Here is an 11,985-nt window from a genome sequence, read left to right on the forward strand (position 1 = left end):
AATTCTAGGGGTTCATTGGTACTCAAAAATTAAAGGGAACACTTTGAGGGGAAGTAATGGTTTTATTTCTCCCCTCCCCCTCCTCCCCTCCCTCCTCCCCCACCTCCTCCTCCCCCCTCCCCCACCTCCTCCCCCCCCTCCTCTCCTCAAGGGTAGCTGCTAGGAGTTAATAGACGAGGCTGGGGGAAGATCCCTTCGGGAGGGAAGGGAGAGACGGGAAGGGCAGCTTTGAGGACAATGAGAGGAAGTCGACACAGATACTTTTCCTTCATAATTCAATTTCTAGTTTTATCTCCCTTTCACAGGGAGACTTTGGATTACCGCACACTAGACACCAACTGTCACACGGGAATACGCTGCTTGTAATAACAAATGAGGGGGCCGGAAATCCCGCCTCTTGTGAATTACCAGTTCGCCTCCTAACTGGGAGTCCCGGGGGCACCGATGAGGCCTTAGTATGACCGCATACATGGAAGGGCTTCTTTGAAAGAGGGACCCCCAGAAGAGCTCATTTACCCGGGGGGGGGGGGGGGAGGGTTAACCTGGGGCTGGGATTTCCCGCGTCCGGCTCAGGGAGAATGGAATCGGGCAGCACGGGGCGCCGCCGAGGTCGGGGGGTGCTGTGCGGACGAAGCAAAGGTCACGGCGTCGGCACTAATCAGACCGTGTTTCCGTCCAGTTTCTAGAGCGATTCCTCACGAGGTCACGTCGCCCTCCTGGAGGCTGGGGGCCCCAGGGAGGTCCCCGCCCGGCCTTGGCGGGAAGGGCGCTCGTCCCCCGGCTGCTGTCCCGGCTCCGCTCGGGGCGCTGGGGTGCACCGAGGTCCGCGGTGCCCGCCACCGCTAGTCCCTGCTCTGCAAGGACAGCGGCCCCTCGGGGAAGCGTAGGGGCTTGGGGGAGGTGGGGGCGCGGTGTTTGGGTCTTCCCTCTGTCCCGCTGTCGGCGATTCACGTGTCCCTGAGCGGCTGACAGGCCCTGGCATCGTGCTCCCCGACGCGGGGCGGAGGGGCTGCGGGGTCCGGGCCCCCCGATTCCCGGGTCGTTCTGACGGCGAGGCACGTGCGAGCCGGGACACTGCGGCAGCGGGAGCGCCTGTCCGGGGCTGCTCAGCCCCGCTTCCAGCCCGGCTGCTCCCCGGTCCTCCGGGTAGGCGCTGGAGCGCGGGGTTCGCGTGCGCGGGGTGCGCGTGGGGGCACGGGGCGCGCGGAGCAGGTGGGGTGGCGCCGCGTGGGGTCCACGCACGGGGGCGGGGCAGTGGAGCTATTCGCGGAGCGTGGAGCGAATGGGGGACGACGGGCGGAGGGGGCAGTGCGGGCAGGGAGGCGCCGTGCGCAGTGGCGCCCCCTGCGGGGCGCGCAGGGGGGCGGTGAGGCGGGGGTGGGTGTTCGGGGTGTGTGGGAGGCGTGGGGGAGCGGGGGGCAAGGGGAGGGGCGGTTCGTGGGGTGCACGCTGGGGGCGGCGAGACGGGGGTGTTTGCGGTGCGTGGGATGCCTAGGGGGCGGGGTGCACGCAGCGGGCCGGGGCAGGGGGGCGGCTGTGCGCGGGGAGGGGTGGGTGTACGCGAGGGGGCCGTGAGGGGGAGGTGTCTGCGGGGCGCGGGGCGGGGGGGTCTCGGGGGCGCCCGTTCGCCCCCAGGAGCAAGCCGCGGGGCAGGAAAGAAAAGCCCCGTCGGCCTGCGGTTCCGTGGCGGGGAGACAAAGGCGACAACAAATGACAAGTAAACACCCAGCCACAGGAAGCCATTAAGGAGAGTGGGCGCTAATGAGCGCGCCGCGGGGGCCCCGACCCGCCCGGAGCCCCGCTGGCAGGCCGTAAACCGGCTGGGCTCCTCTGTCCCCTGCGGTCGTGCCATCAGAAGCCGCAATTACTGGCTTGGCAGTAAGAAGACTCCAGGGCCCGAGAGAAAAGTGGGATTCTGTGATCTCGCACATTCTCGCGTCTGCCCTTCAGCGGCCGCGTGCGAGCGCCAAGATGTGAGTATCGAGCCGCTTTCCACGGAGTCCGGCCAACTAGCTTCTCGTAAAAGTCAACTCTGTCGAACGACCAGATGTCCCTCTGTGCTCCCGTAAAGCTTAAACGAGTCTCGAGAAAAGAATGTCCCCAAGTCGCAGCGGTTTGCTGAGCGAGTTAATCGTCCCGCGGCGAGTTTTCTGTCTGGACTGTTTAAGCTACCGTGTCGCCGGCTTTCATGTCGGCAGCGACAGTTCTCTCTCCGGACGGGTGGGTCCTGATTCGACAAGTGCCCCTGGGGCAGGTGGCGCCGCCGGCGCGCGGCCCGCGGCCACCTCCTGGGCCGAGGCCCCGGCCACAGCGACACCCGGAGGCCGCGTGCGCCCCGGACCTGGGTGCCTGGGCCTCGGCGGGAAGCCAGAGGGAGCCGACCACCCGCAGAGAAGGGCTTATGAACTTCGGGACCCCTGCCGAGCCCTCCTGGAGCGGCAGAGTCGTGCCTTTCCAGCTTGTTTACTTTAAGCATTTTAGAAAGCCAGTGGGAAAGTGGCTTAGGGTAAATTTCATTTCAGAAAGGCGGCTCCAGATGCTTGGGCAAGCAAGAATTGCTAGGCCTTCCCCAAGACTCGGGCATTATTTCTTGATGATGCCTTTACATACGGTGTTCCCTTTCTGAGAAGAGACTATATTTAATCATAAATATATCTCCATAGGTAGCCTGGCGGTGTAGACGTTGGTGAAGTTGAAGGAGACAACAGCAGATCATCTCCGATGATCCTAAAAGAAACTTGGGTGCGGGGCCTTCTGTCCCCTGGAGGGGTTCTGTCTTCTGACCTGAGTCTTGCCGCCTCTTTCGGTTTGCCTTTGTCGGTGAAAGTTAATTCAAATATATTCTCATGGTTAAATTTCCTGTGTTGTGCCTGGGTGTTGAGTTAGAATTCCTTGAACTAAGCTTTAATAATGCTATCACTCTATTGCATTGGTTTTAACTGGAAACACGGGAATTTGGACTGGAATGTATATATGTTCTCCGCATAGCTTATTCATTATTTTTAGTTTTAAACCCAACATCTCTGATCCTAACACTAAAACTTCTCCATAAAATGAGTTGGATTAGAGGGGGTCTTCAGTGCCTTCTGAATCTAAAATTTGAGATTCCTTCGTAATTTTGTTGTAAAATATCACATTAACATACAGGCATGGGTTTTTTGTTTGTGTGTTTTTAAATCACATTTTTCAGAAGGCTTAAAGTAAAAAGCAATTGACCCCTCTTCCGTCCAATCCACCCCAAGCCGGCTTCACAGAAATTTCAACTTGACCCACTTCCGTTGGTAATTATGTTTGAATAAGCCTGGTCCCAAAGAGAATAACCACCACCCTGGAAAAAAAAATTTGCAACCTTCTGCTGTCTCTTCTTTCTTTAGATGTATAGCAAGTGTGTTTACTGTTCCTTTTTCATTGTGAACGAGTGACACCTTTCAGAATGGAGGTGTCCGAGGAGAATTTTCCTTACACAAACCTGAGTGCCCTCGAAAGATTTTCCTTTTTCTTGGGTAATAGCTCATTTGCATTAATTTCCCAGGATGGACAGCACCAGACCCACTGAGGTCTCCTCCCTAAGACCCCAAACTTGACACCTTATTATTCTCCACTGCTCACCATGGACTGAGGAAGGAGCTTCAAGTCATGGAACCACCGTGGCAGCGGGAATCTCATTACTGTGGGGAATTTTAAATCTCTGTAGTCATAAATTATAGTATCTCCATACCAGGCACACCAGACTTGATCATCAAATTTGGCCCTTTCTTTCAAACCGGGGTTTTGGGAGAATATTTCCCCTAGGAACACAGAAAGAAATCTATAAATATAAAATTGCCTTAGAGATACTCTTAAACCATGACAAATTATCCAAGATGGCTTTGGCTGCTAGGAGTCTTTTATGGTTCCACGCAAATTTTAGAATGGTTTGTTCTCTTTCTAGAAAAAATGCCATTGGTATTTTGATAGGGGTTGGATTGAATCTGTAGATTGCTTGGGGTAGTGTGGACATTTTAGCAATAGTCCAATCCGTGAGCAGGGTATAGCTTCCCATCTATTGGTGTCTTTTTCAGTGTCTTTTATTAATATCTTGTAGCTCTCAATGTAGAAGGCTTTCACCTCCTTAGTTAAATTTATTCCTAAGTATTTGATTGTTTTTGATGCAACTGTGAATGGGATAATTTTCTTAATGTCTCTTCCTGAGAGTTTGTTATTAGCATATAGAAAAGCAACCGATTTTTGCGCATCGATTTTGTATCGTGCAGTTTTACTGAATTCTTTTATGAGCCTGTAAGTTTTTCAGTGGAGTCTAGGCTTTCGAAATATAATATTATGTCATCTGCAAATAGGGAAAGTTTTATTTCTTCTTTTCCAATTTGGATGCCTCTTATTTCTTTTTCTTGCCTAATTGTTGTGGCTAAAACTTCTAACACTGTGTTGAATAAAAATGGCAAGAGTGGGTAGGCTTGTCTTGCTCCAGATCTTAGAGCAAAAGCCTTCAGCTCTTCATCATGGAGCACATGTGGCTGTGGCTTGTCCTATGAGACCTTCATTATGTTGAGAAATGTTCTTTCTATGTCCACTTGTTGAGAGGTGTTTTATCATAAATGGATGTTCAATTTTGTCAAATGCTTTTTTTGCATCTATTGAGAGGTTCATATGACTTTTATCCTTCCTTTTGTTAATGTGGTGGATCGCATTGACCAATGTGCAAATAGCGAGCCATCCTTGCATTCCTGGGGAAAATCCCACTCGATCGCAGTATGTGGTCCTTTTAATACATCGTTGAATTCAATTTGTTCGTATTCAAAAAAAAATTTTTTTTAACCTTTATTTATTTTGGGGAGACAGAGAGAGACAGAGCGTGAGCGACGGAAGGGCAGAAAGAGAAGGAGACACAGAATCCGAAGCAGGCTCCAGGCTCTGAGCTGTCAGCGCAGAGCCCGAGGCGGGGCTCGAACCCATGAACTGTGAGATCATGACCTGAACTGAAGTCGGACGCCTAACAGACTAAACCACCAGGGCGCCCCTTCACTTTAAAGGTCATAAAGCCAGAGCTCGAGGGAAACAGGCACACCCTCCGGGAACAGGTGTGCCCTCCTCCTGCCTTAGACCTTCAGCCTCTGACTTCTACCCACCCCACCCCGGCCTTATTTATGCACAACCGACTGAGCCACCCAGGGGCCCCGTCAATTTGCTAATGTTTTATTGAGGAGTTTTGCATATATTTTCATCAGAGATAGCGGCCTGTACATTTCTATTCTTGTGGTCTCTTCGTCTTGTTTTCTTAACAGGGTGATGGTGGTCTGGTAAAATTAGCTTAGAAAAGTTCCTTCTTCTTCTGGTTTTTAGCAGAGTTTTAGAAGGATTGGTATTACTTCTTCTTTGAATGTTTGGTAGAATTCACCAGTGAAGGCTTCTAGTCCCGGATTTTGTCGGGAGGCTTTTGATTAATGATCCAATCTCCTTACTGGTAATTCATCTCTTCAGATTTTCTATTGCGTCATGATTCAGTCATTCAACATTGTGTGTTTCTAGGAATTCATCCATTCCTTCTAGGTTGGCCAATTTCTTGGAGTGCGATTGTTCAGAGTCGTCTCTTGTGATCCTTTGTATTTTTGTGGCATCAGTCATAATGTCTCTTCTTTCGTTTGATTTTATTTGAGTCCTCTCTCCAGTAAATTTTTTTTTTTTTTTTGCCAATTTTGTTTATTTTTTACCAAGAACCAATCCTTAGCTTCATTGGTCTTTTCTACATGTTCATTTTTTGCTTGTGCGGGAACTATGTTTTTATGTTTTTGAAAATTATACTTTAACATCTGTGAAGTGCTTGGTAAACATTAATTGCGGCTCTTTCACACCCAAAATAAATACTGAGTGCAGTGTTCTTTGTGATGCAAATATTTATGGAAGTAATAAAGTGAAAGAATGTGGCTGACAACTAGCAAAATTAAAATTACTTATTTTGTATTTGTATGGCATCTAATAAAAGATGCTCAAAACCGTTTGGTGAAAGAATAAAGGAAAATGCTTGCGATTCCACTACCTCGTGTGTTCAGCATATTTATGAACATTTAAAACTATTTAAACATCTTCAAAAAACGTACTGGTAAAAGTACATGAATAAAACCGGGGGAAAAGAATCTCCTACCTACCTTTGGAGTTTAAAAATGTGAAAAATAAGCAGCATAATATATGAAAAGGACATAAACGTTTGGGGTCAGTCTAACTCGGGCTCAAATCCAAGCTCGGTCTTTTGGGCAAGTTGCTTAATCTCTCCAATCCTGAGTTTTCCCGGCGGAAACTAGATTTACTGAAAACAGCTTCCTTCCAGCATCGTTCTGAGGGTAAGAAGCTGGAGTCTGTAAAGTGCCCAGAGCAGCCTGGTAAATGGTGGGAAATCAGTGGATTTAAATAATCCTTTTGCACCCCTTGAGTCTTAAAGTTTTATCTACTAATTGTGTCAACTAATTTGAGGGCTAATTATATAGAGGAGCTAGTATTGTGTGCAAAATTGTTTAAAAGTCGTAACTTAGGTGGCACCTGGGTGGCCCGGTTAAGCGTTTGAGTCTTCATTTCAGCTCAGGTCATCATGATCTCATGCTCATGAGATCAAGCCCCACGTGGGGCTCTGTGTTAACAGTGCAGAGCCCACTTGGGATTCTCTCTCTCCTTCTCTCTGCCTTTCCCTGGCTCACGCATGCTCACTCACTCTCTCTCTCTATCAAAATAAGTAACTTTTAAAAACAGTCGTGACTTTTATCTATTTCATGAGTGGACTAGGCTATTAATACTCTACAGATCTGCTCAGATTAACAAAAAATGATGCCGACCGATAACCATGTAGCCATTAACATCTTTATGTATCGGCATCACAACTCTTAACTCGTGTCAGTGGAATAAATGGAATAAATTGCATGCATTAGTTATCTATTGCTGTGTAACAAAGCACCACAGCTGTAGCCGCTTCAAACGACACACATTTACAACCACACGGTGCCTGTGAGCCAGAAATGTAGAAATGGGTTAGCTGGGGACTCTGCTTATAGTCTCGAGGTTGCAGTCAAGGTGTTGACCAGGCTGCACCCTCATCTGGAGGTCCGACTGGGGAAGCGTGTGCACCCCTGCTCACGAGGATGTTGGCAGAATTCAGTTCCTTTCCGTCACGGGATTTATGGCAGCTGGCTTCCTCAAAGTCAACAAAGGGAGGGAGAGGGGCGCCCGGGTGGCTCAGTCGGTGGAGCGTCCGACTTCGGCTCAGGTCATGATCTAGCAGTTCATGGGTTCGAGCCCCGCGTCGGGCTCTGTGCTGATGGCTTGGAGCCCGGAGCCTGACTCAGATTCTGTGTCTCCCTCTCGCTCTCGGCCCCTCCCCCGCTTGTGACGTGTCTCTTTCTCTCACAGATAAATAAACATTAAAAACATTAGAGACAGAGAGTGAGTTACTAGTGGGATGAAGGCTTATATGATGCTGCGGGATCCCAGGGTGGCCTCCGTCACTGTTGCCATATGCCATTGTTTAGGAGCAAGTCACAGGTCCTGCTTTGCGATTCAGGGTAGGGGATTACACACAGGCATAAATATCAGGAGGCAAGAATCACGGGGGCCGCCTTGGAGTCCACCTGCCGCCTCTGCCGTCTGGTTCCTGTGTCGTCGTGCTTCCCATGTGCAAAAGACATTCGGCGCCTCCCAAAGATCCCAAGATTCTCTTCTCTTCATGACGTCAGCTCAGATTTCAAAATCTCATTATTAGGCTCCTGGGTCTAATCATTAAGCTCAGTTCCCGGGGCTCAACTTCTGCCCATCCTTGGACCTGTGAACCAAAGAGAAGAATTATCCGCTCCCAACACACCGAGCATGCACTGGTGGGACAGGCAGCGGAAAACAGCCACAGACGGTTCTGCTCCAGAGAAGAGAAAGTGGAAGGCTCAAAGGGGTCTCAGGATCCAGACGGGTGCGGTTGGAAGTCCCCTGATGACGGTTCAAGGCACGGGAATGATGCTTGTGGTTTCACCAATCCGGGCCCTTGGCTGCACTTTCTGAGTCTTCCTTGCTTGGAAACAAAAGGCGCCACATGTTTGCAGCTGAGTGGTTTTCTCAGCCTGCTTTCTGACAATAGGGTTTGGGGGCCCGGGGGTCTGACGGCCTCCTTTCTGGCCAGGCTGGCAGGGTTTCTGCAGAAGCAATTTTCTCAAAACTTCGTGTGTCTCCCATGGATTGTGATGGGACCCATTTCATGAAACAAAGACCTCACCCACAGGTCTTTTTGAGATGACCCTTCTCTGCCTCTGGATCCTGCTGAGATGACCCTGGGGCATGCTCTGAATTTCCATAGAGGTGCCAGGGTTGACCAACAGGATCTGAGGCTCACCCTGACTGTTTTGAAAAGGCCCCGTGTGACCGGACTCCCTGACCTTGGGATCTTTGTGAGGCATCGTGCGAGCGTTGTGCAGGCATGTCCTCGGCTTTTTCTCTTGACCCTGATGACTTAAGTTTTGCATCTTTTGCCATCCGGAGAGGTTGACAGTCTGATTTCAGACTTCTGGACTCCAGAGCTGTGACGGAATACATTCTGTGTCAGCTGCTCGGTTTGTGGTCACTTCCTGGGAGCCTCAGAGCCGAAGCAGCGAACCCCAGGACGCTTACAGCACTTTTCCCTCCGTGTTGTTTAAACGTTACTGTTTATCAACCTAGCGTCCCAGAGGCGAGGTTCCCGGAGTCACACCAGCTGTCTTGTGGGGATGCCTGTACTTCCGCCAAAAGATCACTCACGCACCTCCGTGTTCCCACACTTTAGAGAATATGCCTGCCGATGTGCCTCTGCCCCTCACTGGGCTGGGTTCCTGCCACCCGACTTCCAGAGCCCAACTCCCAGCCCCGATGCTTTCCAGTTGGGTTTCTGGGAGGTTCCCTGACCTCTCTGGGCTTCACGGTTCATGTCTGTGGATGGAAAGGGCAACAACAGCTTACCCTTACCCGGTAGAGCGGATACAGGCCCCCCGCCTCCCCAGCCCCGCACCCCCATCCCCTGCTTGCTCCCTGGGTGGTCCGCAGAGCAAACTATGCTACACTGCATCCTGACGGGTGGTGCTGAGGATATAAATACATGTTGAATGAGCTATGATTTGATGTCATGTCCTAAACACTCAATTGGGTTTGGTATTAAAAAAAAAAAAAAGCTGTGAGTGTGTGTGTGTGTGTGTGTGTGTGTCCCATTCCTTCAGGCCATGGGTGTAAATTAAAAGCAAACAGCAATTTATGAGGCTCTTTGTACTCTAAAAATCTAAGAAGTAAATCTTCTGGGGGCACCCAGGTGGCTCCGTTGGTTGAGCGTCTGACTCTTGATTTCGGCTCAGGTCGTGATCTCACGGTTCGTGGGTTTGAACCCCGCATCCGGCTCTGCACTGACAGCCGGGAACCTGCTTTGTATTTTTTCTCTCCCTCTCTCTCTGCCCCTCCCCCTTCACACTCTCGCGCTCTCCCTCTCTCTCAAAAATCAATAGACATTCAAAAAAAATAAAGAGTGTAAAAAATGTGTAAATTGACCATATTTTAGTACTATTTTTAAAAGAGACAGAGAGAGGTGGAGAAGCAGAGAGAGAGGGGGACAGAGAATCCCAAGCAGGCTCTGGGCTGTCAGCAAAGAGCCCACTGTGGGGCTCAAACTCACAAGTTGCACGATCACGACCTGAGCTGAAACCAAGAGCTGGACGCTTCACCAGCTGAGCCACCCAGGCACCCCATAATGACCATATTTGATAAGCAACAAGAACAAAAGAATCAGATACTTGGCCAACTGTGTAGACAATTAAACTTCTCCATAAAGTCCAGATGAATGTTTATCCTGCCCACAAGGAAAATGCATGAGTTTCCATGAATGCCTTTATAACAAAGGGTCATTCGAAAGGCTGAAAGGTCAAAGGGTGTGTGCGGCAGCCAGAATCTAGCCTCAAATTCCAGCTTTGCCACTTACAAGCCACATGACTTTATTTATTTATTTTTTTGTTTTATTTATTTTGAGAGAGAGAGAGGTTTTCCTTGCTTGCGGAATGGACTCGGAAACAACAGGGCCTAGGTTCTGTGGTTTTTTCAAGAGCCATGTTCGTTGATACAGACAAAGTACGTGGAGGTGGGCTGGCCACGCTAAATCCTCTGTAAGTGCTTGTGGCTGTTACGGCTTTATCAATATGTCAGTAATTATGAGTACGTAGTACACGGGCTCTGTGACACGTGTTTTGATTCTCTAAGGGCATTTGGCTCAGTTGCTGTTCTCAGCAAAGTTCCAAACGGCAGGAAGTGCTGGGTAGTTAAGTCCTATTTAGAAGAGATGCCATTACACATGCCTGAGTAATGCATGAGTGCTAGGATTTATCGAGTTGATCTTGATCTTTCTTGGTAGTGTGATTTTAAAAGATGCACCTACACAGACACATGCACACATACACATCTCATGCATTCATTTGTGCAAAGTAGATTTAAGGAAACTGCGACTAGCAGATAGCACTCTGCTTGAGGAACGGAAAAAATGATGCTCGCGTACGGAAATGGATTCTCTCGTTCGATTCTGATTACTCTGTGGTTATAATGTAATTTTTCCTGATACAGTGTTCACCAGGTTCAAGTTCACAGGAAATTGCACACTAGATTCCTTGACATAAAGCGCCATTTTGCGGGGCGCCTGGGTGGCTCAGTTGGTTAAGCATCTGACTTTGGCCCAAGGCATGATCACATCGTTCGTGGGTTCAGGCCCCACATGGGGCTCTCTGCTCTCAGCACAGAGCCCGCTCAGATCCTCTGTCCCCCTCTCTGCCCCCTTCCACTTGCACTCTCTCTCTGTCAAAAGTAAATAAACATTTTTTTTTAAAGCTCCATTTTGATCAAATAATGGGTTATTTTTGGTGCTTTGTAAGCAAAGCCCACGAAACCAATATTTATTGTGCAAAGCATATGTATGCAAAGTAGCAAATGAAATACAATTTTCTATTATTCTGAAAACCACTAAATGATTTCTTGTATCAAAAATAATTAATTATAATCATTTTTCCATGACTAAAATGTATTTTTAATTGATGATGTGATATTAATACTCTGAGGTATAATTATTAATAGAACAATGCCCACCTGGAAGAATGTTTGCTGAAAATAATGATATTTTCTGAGCCCACCCAAATCTGCCAAATGCTAATGCTTTCGTTCCTGTCTCAGTTCCTACCAAATTATTCACATTTCACAACATCCATTCACGATAACCCTCAACAAAGTAGACTTGGAGGGAACATACTTCAACATAATAAAGGCCATATATGAGAAACCCATAGCTAACGTCATTGAGCTCAATGGTTAAAAATTGAGAGCTCTTCCCCTCAGGTCCGGAACGAGGCAAGGATGTCCATTTTCACCACTGTTTTGTAACATAATACCGGGAGTCCCAGCCACAGTAATCAGACAACAAAAAGAAATAAAATGCATCCAAACTGGTAAGGAAAAATTAAAACATTCACTATTTGCAGATGACATGATGCTCCATATAGAAAACCCAACAAACTACTAGAACTGATCAAAGAATTCAGTAAAGTTGCAGGATGCAAAATCAGGGTGCAGACGTCTGTTGCATTTCTATACACTAATAATGAAGCAGCAGAAAGTGAAATTAAGAAAATAATCCCATTTATAAGTGCACCCAAAGCAATACAATATCTAGAAATAAACTTACTCAAAAGGGGGAAAGACCTGTACTCCCCAAACTATAAGACGCTGATGAAAAAAACTCAAGATGATGCAAAGAAACAGACAGTCCACGTTCATGGGTTGAAAGAACAAATACTGTTAAAATGTCTATACTACCCAAGGCAATCTACACATTTTTGTTTCTCTTTTAAATTTTTATTTAAATTCTAGTTCGTTAACGTGTAGTGTAGCATTGGCTTCAGGAGTAGAATTTAGTGATTCGTCACTTACATACGCCACCCAGGGCTCACTATGCCATCTACGGATTTA

The sequence above is a fragment of the Leopardus geoffroyi genome, chromosome B2 (assembly GCF_018350155.1).
Source record: "Leopardus geoffroyi isolate Oge1 chromosome B2, O.geoffroyi_Oge1_pat1.0, whole genome shotgun sequence".
Classification (NCBI taxonomy): Eukaryota; Metazoa; Chordata; class Mammalia; order Carnivora; family Felidae; genus Leopardus; species Leopardus geoffroyi.